Genomic DNA, 11,384 nt, shown 5'->3' with positions numbered 1-11,384 from the left:
TTGTGGCCTGGAAGGAGCTCTCATGTGTTGAAGATTTTAATTGGTTTGTCCTACTGTTCCTAAGAGAGCCTGAGATAGGTTCTAGCTAGTAACTGCGACAGTGATGACAATAATGATGAAATATGTGATATTTACTAAGTGTTAAAAAAGCACTTCATGTGTATTATCCCTCATAGTGGGCTGAGTGGTGGTCCCCCAGTAAATATGTTGATGTTGTAATTTCCAGCACCTGTGAATGTGACCTTATTTGGAAAAAGGGACTTTGCTGATATAATTAAGGTAAGAATGTCAAGATGAGATCATCCTCAATTACCCAAATGGGCCCTAAATCCAGTGACAAGTGTGCTTATAAGAGGGAGGCAAGATCCCCCTCAGCACCCACCCTAAGCTTTCGTATATAGGCATCTAATAAACATGTGTTAAATGGAAAAAGAGAGAGAGAGAGAGAGAGAGAGGCAAGAGAAGGTCATGAGCAGGCCGAGGCTGGGATATAGCCACTAGAGGAGGTGGGCCTGGAGCCAGCTGAAACTGGAGTGGTGAGGAGGGCTTCTTTCCCTTGGCTTCTGGAAGGAGTATGGCCCTGCTGATACCTTGATTTCACACTTCTGGTTTCTAGATTGTGAGGGAATAAAATCTGTTATCCTGAGCCCCCCAGTTTGTGGTAATTTGTTGGGGCAGCCACAGGAAAAGTATCCACCCCCTGTAATTTTCACATATCTGTGGTTGGCATTACTATTATTTGCATTTCACTGGTGAGGAAACAGGGCCAGAGGTCTTGAATGTTTTGCACAGAGATTGTAGGAGGTGGGCACAGGATGTACATGCGGAGAACCAGGCTCCAGAGCCCAATGCTCCCAAGAGCATTCGTGACTGTTCATGAGCTCCATGGGGTAGCGACAGTCTCCTGTTTTCCCCTGGATCCGAGGGCTATAGAGGTGCCCAGGCTCATGCCTGGCTGGCACTATGGTCTTTTGTGGCTAATTTCAAGCCAACCTGTTGGTCATGATTGGCTCAGGAAAAGGTGAAACCTGATTTTTTATTGACAATTGAAGTGAAATTTATATAGCATAAAATTAACCATTTTTAGAGTGAAAAATCCAGTGATATTTACTACATTCACAACATTGTGCAGCCACCATCTCTATCTAGAACATTCTAATCACTCAAAAAGGATACCCTGGACTCATTGATTGAGCATTTGTTCCTCATTCATTCTTCCCTGATCCCTGGTAACCCTCAGTCTGTGTTCTGTCTCTATGGATTTACCTATTTTGGATATGTCAAATTAATGGAATCTCACAACATGTGACCATTTGTGTCTGGCTTTTTGCATTTAGCCTAATGTTTTCAAGTTTCATCCACATTACAGAATATACGAACACTTTCTTCCTTGTTATGGCTAAATACTGTTCCACAATATGGGTATACCACAACTGTTCATCCGTTCATCCATTGATGGATGGCTGGCCCACCTTTTGGCTGTTATGAATAATGTGGCAATAAATGTTCACATCCAAGTCTTTGTGTGCATACATATATTTCTATTTTTGGGGGGTATACACCCAGGAGTGGAATTATTGGTCATATGGTAACTGATAACTCCATGTTTAACTTTTTTGAGGCGCTACCACACGCTTTCCTACAGTGGCTCCTTTATAACATGCCAGACACTATACTTGATGGTTTTATTACATTGGATCCTCGTGGCAAGTCTGTAAGGGATGCATTATGGTTCCATTTTAGAGATGGAGACTGACACGGAGAGAGGTGAAATCACTTCCCCAAGATCATGCTTGTAAGGAGCTGGGATGCCCAAAGCTTGAACTCTTGGTCATGATGTCTGCTTGTCCTCTGTGCTGTTCCCACTGAGGTGGAAGTACTTTGAAGAAAGAACAGGGTTGAAGACTGCCGTTGTGTTTTCTGCATTACCCAGCACAGGTTTGGATATTGAATAGTCTCCCAGTAAACACCTGCTAAAGAGGGCTAAACTCTCTCTGATATGTGAAATTTTATCTATAGATGCTACTTTTTACTTCTTTGTTTGGTACTCTGATACACTTGTGGCTATCTTAGCATACAACAGGACTTCGCTAAACTCTCTTGTAGATCTAGAAATCTGGTCTTCTAGAAAGCCTTTATAACATTGGCCAATATAATTCCAGTAATTAAGCAGAATTATGGCGATCTGCTTTTCATTTATAAGACCCTATTGGAGATTTGGGGCCAGAGTTCACCCTCAAGGCGCTCAAATGTTGAAGCTTCAGATATAGATGAGCGCCCCAGGGGATAAAGTGGAAAGAAAATGAACACATTGGCTTTTGGCGGAAGCTTGGGAGACATCATGCTTGGAAAGTCAAAAAGAGAGAGTCCTACTGAGAAAGCAGGGAAGGTGCAGCCAGAAAGGCAGGGGAGAGCAACGCTTATGCTTGGTTCTGGAATACAAAAAGCTGACAAATATTGTTGAGAGGAAGAAGAAGGAGACAGTATGCCCTCATTTGAGTAGGTTCACGTGTAAATCAGAAATGTACACCCTGTTCCTAAAACACAAGTTTGATTATATCATGGGCTTGCTTTGGATTCTTCCATGGTCTACCATTGTCTTTGGGATGGAGCAAACTGCCCATGAGGCTTGCTCAGCCTGGTTCCTGCTGCCTTCTCCAGGCTCGTTACTCTGAGCCTTTTCCCTAGAAGCCAGCCATCCACAGCCACTGGTGGTTCTGCTCAGCCCCGCCTCCTGGGGGGCTTTTATTTTATTCTTTTATTCTCGCTGCTGGGGACAACTTTTCCCTTCTGTTCACCCAGCGAAGTCCCTCCCAGCTCTAGCCTTTCCTCCTGGAGGAAATCCTCTCTGATCCCCTTCTTGCTTTCAAGGTAATGAAGACCTCCTGCTCTATCATCTCCCAGCAGGATCTTGGGCGAATCTCCTTTAAAACCCACGTGACTTTACACCAGGATTATTTATGGATAAATGGATAAGCCCATATCTGTTGGTAAACTGTGAGCTTCCAGAAGGCAGAGCCTTGTGTTTCTTTTTAATTTTTTGCTTCCTCCGTGCCAAGGTTTGCAATCCATCCTGAATGAATGAATGAATAAATTAATGAATGAGTGGATGAACAAATAGATAAACCACAAGCCTAGAAATTCCAAAAGGTTAGGGCCATAAACCAGGGCAACTCTGTATGCTGGCGAGGTACCAGGAGGCACCTGCCTGGGCCTGTTCTGTAATGTGAACAAACTAAGCCCTCTTCACCCCTCAGACAGATACCTGTGATGACCCTACTGACCTTATCTGTCGTTCCTCATCATTTCTGTAAACAAGGCAGCCGAGGATAGCCATTGCTTAGAGAAGGGAGAGACTGGAGACAGACAAACTGGGTTGTCTTATCCCTCAGAGCTGGACTGTCATGATCTATAAAGTAGGGATGACACCAGCTGCCTTTTCATCTTCAGCCAGCAGTGAGTGGGTGTTACGATGCTAGGTGCTAGGGCTGCAAAGAAATAAGAAACTGATCTTACCTTTCAGCTGCTCCTGAATTTTGGAGGGAGTTCATGGGATTGTTGTGCAGATGAGTTATCAAACTGAAAATAATAGGGATGCCTGGGGGGCTCAGTCGGTTAAGTGTCCAGCTCTTAATTTTGGCTCAAGTTGTGATCCCAGGGTTGCGAGATTGAGACCTGAGTCTGGCTCCATGCTCATTGTGGAATCTACTTGAGATTCTCTCTCTCCCTTTCCCTCTGCCCCTCCCCCTGCTCTGCTCCCCAGCCCCCCTCTAAAATAAACAAATAATTTTTAAAAGTAAATCTTTAAAAACTGAAAATAATAGTAACAACTCTTTAGTGAGTACTGATGGTGAGCTGAGCAGCGCTCAGAGAGAAGCATCTTCGTAAATGGTCCGACCCAAGGACCACTGTATCACTGTGAGGGAGGCATCATTGGCAATCCCATTTTGCAGATGAGGGAAGTGAGGCTCAGGGAGAAACTGGGTAACTGGACTGAGGTCTGGCATGCACTCCAGGGCCAGGGCTTGCTCACTTGTGCTTTGGGGAACAGCATTGCTTGGCTATTGTACTTTGGGTTCAGTGATGCCAGAGCCCAGCTCCCCTGCTTTCAGCCAGGGCCATCAGACTCTATGAGTTGAAACAATGTCTAAGACCCAACTCCTAGGTTCTTGGCAAATTTTTATCTTTAAAGTCTTAAATCTTCTTTCCTGTGTGATGCATCCTTTTGTCAGTTTTCCCTGGTCCTGCTGAATTGCCCAATATGGTACCACCCCCCCTCCCTGCTCCCCTACCTTTATATTTGGAGAGGAGAAGCTTTTCCCTGCTGGTTTACAGGGAAATGGAAATGATGGCTCCTGGTGGTGAACCAAAAACAGGGATGGAAAGTGAATGGTTTGGGGAGTGGGGAAGAGGAAAGGAGTCCACAAACATAAAGCTTGGACTATTAGAATCACTGGCTGGAGTTGCAAATATTTAGGTAGAGGGGACTCAGAGTTCGAATCTTATTTGTATCCAGCCATGTCCCTGTTCCCGTTGAAAAAGCCTGGCAGCCAGGGACCTTGGGCAAGGCATGCAGGAGGCTGACAGATGACTAAAAATAGGGCAGGTCACCAGAGGCTTGGAACCCACTCTGTATCTGACACGTGAGTGCTTCCCCAAACCTCTGTAGATGAATGGGGCAGGCAGGTGGGGAGGGGAGGGGGAGGGGAGAAGAGGCTGGGCTGTGAGCAGCGGCTGGTGAGAGAGCTAGGGGGGCTGCTGATGCGGAGTGCCTGGCACAGAGCTGGAGCTCCTGCTCTGGTTTGGGTAGCTTGGGTGCAGTTTAAGGAAGTAGGAGCTTATGTGTGACTAAGAAGCTACTGAGGAAAAAAAAAAAAAAAAAAAAAAAAGAAGCTACTGAGGCAGGTACTAAGCAGGAAGTCCTGGGGTGGTGGCGGTGGGGGGGGGGTGCAGAAAGGGAAAGGGATGCAGGGAAGGAGGAGGAGGGGCTGACATTAATCTCTCATCTACTCTGGCCAGGCATTGTGCTGCCCAGTCCTGGAATTAAACCCCAGCTTGAGAGGCGGGTGCCATCCTTCCCCATGACAACTGCAGCTCAAGAAGCTTCCTGACTTGTCCCGGATCATCCAGCCAAGAGGCAGTTGGGACTCCAAAGTCTGGACCAATACAGCAGGCAACACCAATACTTGTGGAAATACTACAGGGAGCCCTGGAGCTCGGAGGGAAGTGCCCAGTATAATCGGAAATGCATGGCTCAGTCACACTGGGTGATGGGCACTGAGGGGGGCACTTGGCGGGATGAGCACTGGGTGTTATGCTATATGTTGGCAAATTGAACTCCAATAAAAAAAATTAAAAATAAATAAATAAATAAATAAGTACATATCTGCTGAACTACATACATTTACAATTAGTGTCCTTTTTATACTCATGTATGTTGTGTCTCAATCAAAATGTTAGCAAATAAAATATATTATTATCTCTGGAAAAAAAAAAGAAATGCATGGCTCCTCCTCTGGGAATGTTTGCTCCCCTTTGTCTGCCCAAGAGCCCCTGCTTATCCTTGAAAAGTCAGCTCAAGCTTTACTTCCACCTTGAAGCATTTTATTCCATCCCTAGGTAGATTCAGATGTGAGCTCCCCTGCACATAATTCAGACACGGCCCTCTCTGTATTTCTGTAATAATCGTCTGTTTCCGTCTGTCTTCTGCTCCCAAGACCATGAGGTTCACCAGAGCAGGGCAGAGTGCGTATTTCTGCATTTCCAGTAGCTGCCACAGAGAAATCATCACTAATGACAGCTAACAGCCCTTGAGCACACACCATGTGTTAAGCAATTTGAGCGTGGCACCTCATTTTTGTGGGAGGTGGCCAACTTATTTTATTTTTCTTGAAAGACAGATTTATTAGAACATGTTACCATCTTGACTGCTTTGGGTCTATTTTCCTAGGCACATGGTATCCCTTTCAATATGTAGCTTTAAGTATTTTTTTTTAAATGAAAGCTTTCATGAATTATAATTTTTTTTCTGATCATCATCTAGCCAGAAGATTTTTTAAAGCTTTATTGGCAGTACAACTGATATCCAAGAAAGCAGCATACATCGAATGCATATAATTTGATGAATTTAGGCATATGCATAACCAGAGGTACTAATCACCACAATCAGATAGCATCTCATTTAATCATCATGCAGCTCAATGAGGTAGATATTTCTTTTCCTTTTTTTTTTTTTAACATTTTATTTATTTATTCATGGGAGACACACACAGAGAGAGAGAGGGGCAGAGACACAGGCAGAGGAGTAGCAGGCTTCCTGCAAGGAGCCCGATGTGGGACTCAATCCCGGATCCTGGGATCACGCCCTGGGCTGAAGGCAGATGCTCACTGCTGAGCCACCCAGACATCCCGAGGTAGATTATTTCTAATGTGTGTTATTGGTGTTGCACAGAAGCCTGGAAATTGTAGGGGTTTAACAAAGAACAAGCTCACTTGTTATTCACATAAGGTCCCCAAATTCCTGAGTGGGAGGCTGAGGGGCACTGGAGTGGATGCTACGGGCGCCGCACTCCGTGTCCAGTTGCTGTGTGGATTGCTAGTGACTCACAGCTGACTCCCCTTTCCAGAAAATTGACTTCTGCTGGATGATGTGGTGAGGAGAGAAGCAGCATCCTTGCCCACGAGGGGGTTTATATTCCCCATGTCCTGGGTGCTGGCAGTGGTCTGCAGTTGATGACAGGTACAAAGGCTACCACCCCACTCCTTGCCTTCAGGTGGGACCAGCTCGTGTGGTACAGATCATGCCCCGGAGCACTCTGGAGGGGGTCAGGCCAAGGCTAGTCCCCTGCTGAAACTAGCTCCCCTCCCAGGCCCAGCTTGCTCTTCCCCACTCCCTTTCCCTGAGACCCGTTTTCAAAAGCTCACATTGCCTCCAGGCTCTGTCTCAGGCCCTGCTCCGAGGAAAGAGGGAACGTGGCTCAAGACAGGGGCTCCCTGCCGCATGCAGTTAATTAGGGATTTGACGGAGGCTTTCTGTTTGACACAGAGCTTCGAGAGTCCCCCTGGGTGAACCATCCTGCTAACAGCCTGGGCAAGAGAGAGAGCAAGGAGGATGGTGAAGGGGGGTGTGTGAGTCAGGCCTGGAAGTGGTCCCCGATGCTCCTTCCCACATTCGATTGGCCAATACTTAGTCACAGCCACACCTAATGACCAGGTGGCTGTGAATACGGTCTAGCTGTGTGCCAGAGGACGAGAGTGAGTTTGTGACCAGCTAAGCCAGTTCTGTCATGATACCTCATCTCAAAGGTGAGAAACTGAGGTTTTGAGGTTGGAGGTAATACCCGGGGTCACAAAGTCAAGACTGAACACACAGTCTGACGCCAGAATCTGTGTCCTCGACATCACCCTCTACATCACCACATGCAGTGAAAGTGCTGGGAAGGGGGTCAGTGACGGAAGACGCTGAGGTTCCTGCGTGTGGCAGGTCCCTGTCGCCTGGCTGCGTGGGTGGGGCACCCATCACCAATGTGTGGAACCCACTCTGGCTTGGCTGAGACCCCCTCATTTGAATTAAAGTAAATTATATTAAAATGCACCTCTTCTATTTCTTTCCAGGGACCGCTTGAGCCAAATGTTTCCAGATTTCCAAGCTGAAGGCACAAGACACCTGTAGAGATGACAGTGAGGGCTTTAGCGTGGCACCGAGGTTCCTGCGGGGACCTTCCCAAGGCTCGACCGTCTGGCACCGTGTCTCACTATTCTCCTCTCATGCCAGCCTCCTGGTAGCTCACTGCACTCCAGCCAAAGTAACTTTTTTTCTGAGTGAGAGAGTAGAGGATTTCCAGGATGCAGTGGGCGTGAGGTTGCCTGGGTTCGCATTCTGTCTCTATCACTTCATGGCTGTGTGACTTTGAACAAGTAGCTTAACCCAGGTGCTAGTTTAAGCTTGAAGATGTGGGTAATAATGCCTGCCTGTGCATATATTAGGCTTATATATGTTTGCCATTCTTATTCTTATGCTTTGCTAAGACTCTTCCCAGCTCAGGGCTGAACTGTAGGCAGGACTCTCTCCAGCCCTCAAACCCTTATACCCCTTACAGGCTTCAGGCTCACTGTTCCAACAGTGGGGGAGCTTTCCTGAACCCCCAGCCTAGGATGAGCTCCTCTCCTCTGATCTCTGGCAAGGCTGGGATCAGGGGAAAATGGGTGAGGTACTTGCTTTGGGTGCAAAATACAAGGGAGTGCCCCCGCCCCAAATCCTCTCAGTAACCGAGATAAATAATACTCTAATTCGATATTTTAAAATATCAAAATTAATGCAAAAAAAATCCGTGATGAACAAAATAACAAATCTTTACTAAAGACCTATTCCGTGCTGAGCCACGTTAATTCCTGAGGCCAGAGGGAAAACGTGTGCTCCTGGGTTTAGTGGAAGCAAACCCTCCATCATATTTTCAGCGTCTATGGCTTTGCTTATCTTACTGTCATTAGAGAGGATTGCCACATTTGGCAATTTCGTGTGAGCAAGTGGAGATCTTGAATGATTTCTGAATTATTGAAGTAAAAACAACAATAAATTCTGTTTTGAAATAAGAAAAAGTAGGGGCACCTGGGTGGCTCAGTCAGTTAAGCGTCTGACTTGAATTCCATTCAGGTCATGCTCTCAGGGTCGTGGGATGGAGCCCTGTGTTGGGTTCCGTGCTGAGGGTAGAGCCTGCTTAAGATTCTCCCTCTGCCCCTTTGCACCTTCTCCCCTGCTTACCCACAAGTACAGGGTCTCTCTCTCTCTCTCAAAAAAAAAAAAAAAAAAAAAAAAAAAGAAAAGAAAAAAAAAGAAAAGAAGAAAAAACAAACATAAAATGATGTGAGTTTTAATACACCTACCTACTTCAAAATTTTTCAATGTTTAAATTTTGGGTATTTTGTTCATCATACACATTTTTGCCCTCATTTTGATTTGAAAAAATGTTCCCTTAAAGTCTCTTTTTGCTTTTTTTTTTTTTTTTTTTTTTGGCACTTTCTTAAATTTTGTACTCTAGGTGAGCGTCTCATTTGCTTCACCTTATTCCTGGCCCTCTTCTTTGCTGGTCGTGATCACGATGCCAGTGAAATAGCTGTGCCGCTGCCTGTTTGGTTCACCTGCACATAAACTCCCTGAGGGCAGGGAGAAGGCCCACTTTGCTCTTCACCGTGGTCCCTGCCCCCTCAGGTATGCAAAAACATTTGCCAGATGAGTAAATGAAGAGATTTCTAAAAGGGGTGGCTCTCCATCTGATCTGTAGTTTCTGCTCCTTCCTTTTTTTTTTTTTGTATATTTTTTATTGAAGTTCGCTTTGCCAACATATAGCATAACACCCAGTGCTCATCCCATCAAGTGCCCCCCTCAGTGCCTGCCCATCACCCAGTCACCCCAACCCCCCGCCCACCTCCCTTTCCATCACCCCTTGTTTGTTTCCCAGAGTTAGGATGTTCTGTCTCCCTCTCTGATATTTCCCACTTATTTTCTCTCCTTTCCCCTTTATTCCCTTTCACTATTTTTTATATTCCCCAAATGAATGAGACCATATAATGTTTGTCCTTCTCCGATTGACTTACTTCACTCAGCATAATACCCTCCAGTTCCATCCACGTTGAAGCAAATGGTGGGTATTTGTCGTTTCTAATAGCTGAGTAATATTCCATTGTATACACAAACCACATCTTCTTTATCCATTCATCTTTCGATGGACACCGAGGCTCCTTCCACAGTTTCACTATTGTGGACATTGCTGCTAGAAACATCGGGGTGCAGGTGTCCCGGCGTTTCATTGCATCTGAATCTTTGGGGTAAATCCCCAGCAGTGCAATTGCTGGGTTGTAGGGCAGGTCTCTTTTTAACTCTTTGAGGAACCTCCACACAGTTTTCCAGAGTTCCCAGAGCACCAGTTCCCATTCCCACCAACAGTGCAAGAGGATTCCCCTTTCTCCACATCCGCTCCAACATTTGTGGTTTCCTGCCTTGTTAATTTTCCCCATTCTCACTGGGGTGAGGTGGTATCTCACTGTGGTTTTGATTTGTATTTCCCTGATGGCCAGTGATGTGGAGCATTTTCTCATGTGCTTGTTGGCCATGTGTATGTCTTCCTCTGTGAGATTTCTGTTCATGTCTTTTGCCCATTTCATGATTGGATTGTTTGTTTCTTTGGTGTTGAGTTTGATAAGTTCTTTATAGATCTTGGAAACTAGCCCTTTATCTGATATGTCATTTTCAGCTCCTTTCTTCACACTGCCTAATGAAGTAGGCATTTATGAGACACTTCTTGTGGCCAAGTGGCTTCTGTACAGCTGTAGAGATGATGAAGACAAGGCCTTTGTTCTCCGTGAGCTTGGCTGGTGGTGAAGACTGACCTGCAAGCAGTTATGTTTCCCAGGATAAGTGCTGACAGAGCTCATGGTGGGGAGCTTTGAGAGCACAGAAGAAGGGTACAAGCTCACCATGGAGGCTCAAGGAAAGGTCAGCACAGAGATGATCTCAGCCATGTCATGGAGGAGCAGGAGGGGGTGACAGGGGAACGAGCAGGGAAGCAGAGTTCTGGGCAGAGAGCACAGCATGTGCAAAGGCCCAGGGACAGGAAACAGCATCCTATATATCTGTGTGGCAACTCCTGGCCGTGTGGTCCTCTTGGGGCATGGAACAAAGCGCTAGACATCAGGTAGGGCAGCATTGTAGAAATGGGCAGGGTGGATTCCCCCAGTCCAAGATGCCAGCATCTTTAGTGTGTCTCTCAGTAGATGGCCAGTGTAACTGCTTCCCCAAAAGCGGATAAAACAGGATTCCACAGATTGTTCTGGTAGATGCATGGCTGCCAGTTTTCTGAGCAGTTAAACACATGGCCAGATATCTGGGAGTAGCAGGGAGTCATTTGTTATATAGAATTGGAAGACCTGGAGCTGAAGCTCAGTGGAAGCCTGGTTATAATACCACTCCCCAACCCTAAAGTCAACTACAGCCAATTCAGCATGTGTCCCCTCATCTCTTTGATATGTATCCAGGGCTGTCACCTGCCACTAGACTGTCACTCACACCAAGTAGGGGCTTAATAGCATATATTTCTCTCTTGAAGTAATCTCAGCCAGGCCCTAACACCAGATACAGTGCTGTTACTGGCCTGAGGCACGTCTGTCTGTTAGAACTCTCTGGTCCAAAGTCACGGTTGAAGCAGTGGACACCACCCCTTTGCCAAACAATTGTCAGTCCCCAGCCATGGGCCCGGAGAGCTTATCACAAGGGCCTGGTGGGGCTTCCTGTCATAACTTTGCACAGGGTGTGGGCTTATCTTTCGGGAGCCTTTGGAGTTGTGAGTCGACTCGCAAACCCTTCCCTCGCGGCCCATTTCATCCTGAGA

General features: G+C 46.2%; 1 long non-coding RNA gene across 1 annotated transcript; it reads left to right on the top strand.

Moving 5' to 3' along the window:
* Positions 1–222: 222 nt before the first annotated feature.
* On the top strand, positions 223–5,334 carry LOC112662438 (uncharacterized). Its single transcript, XR_003138531.3, has 3 exons — positions 223–279; positions 1,744–1,938; positions 5,020–5,334. It is a non-coding gene; the product is annotated as an uncharacterized LOC112662438 (long non-coding RNA).
* The last annotated feature ends 6,050 nt before the right edge of the window (positions 5,335–11,384 follow it).

This window comes from Canis lupus, chromosome 13 (assembly GCF_003254725.2).
Source record: "Canis lupus dingo isolate Sandy chromosome 13, ASM325472v2, whole genome shotgun sequence".
Classification (NCBI taxonomy): domain Eukaryota; kingdom Metazoa; phylum Chordata; class Mammalia; order Carnivora; family Canidae; genus Canis; species Canis lupus.
Note: the sequence above shows the minus strand (reverse complement) of the source record. Positions and strands in the feature narration are given on the sequence as shown.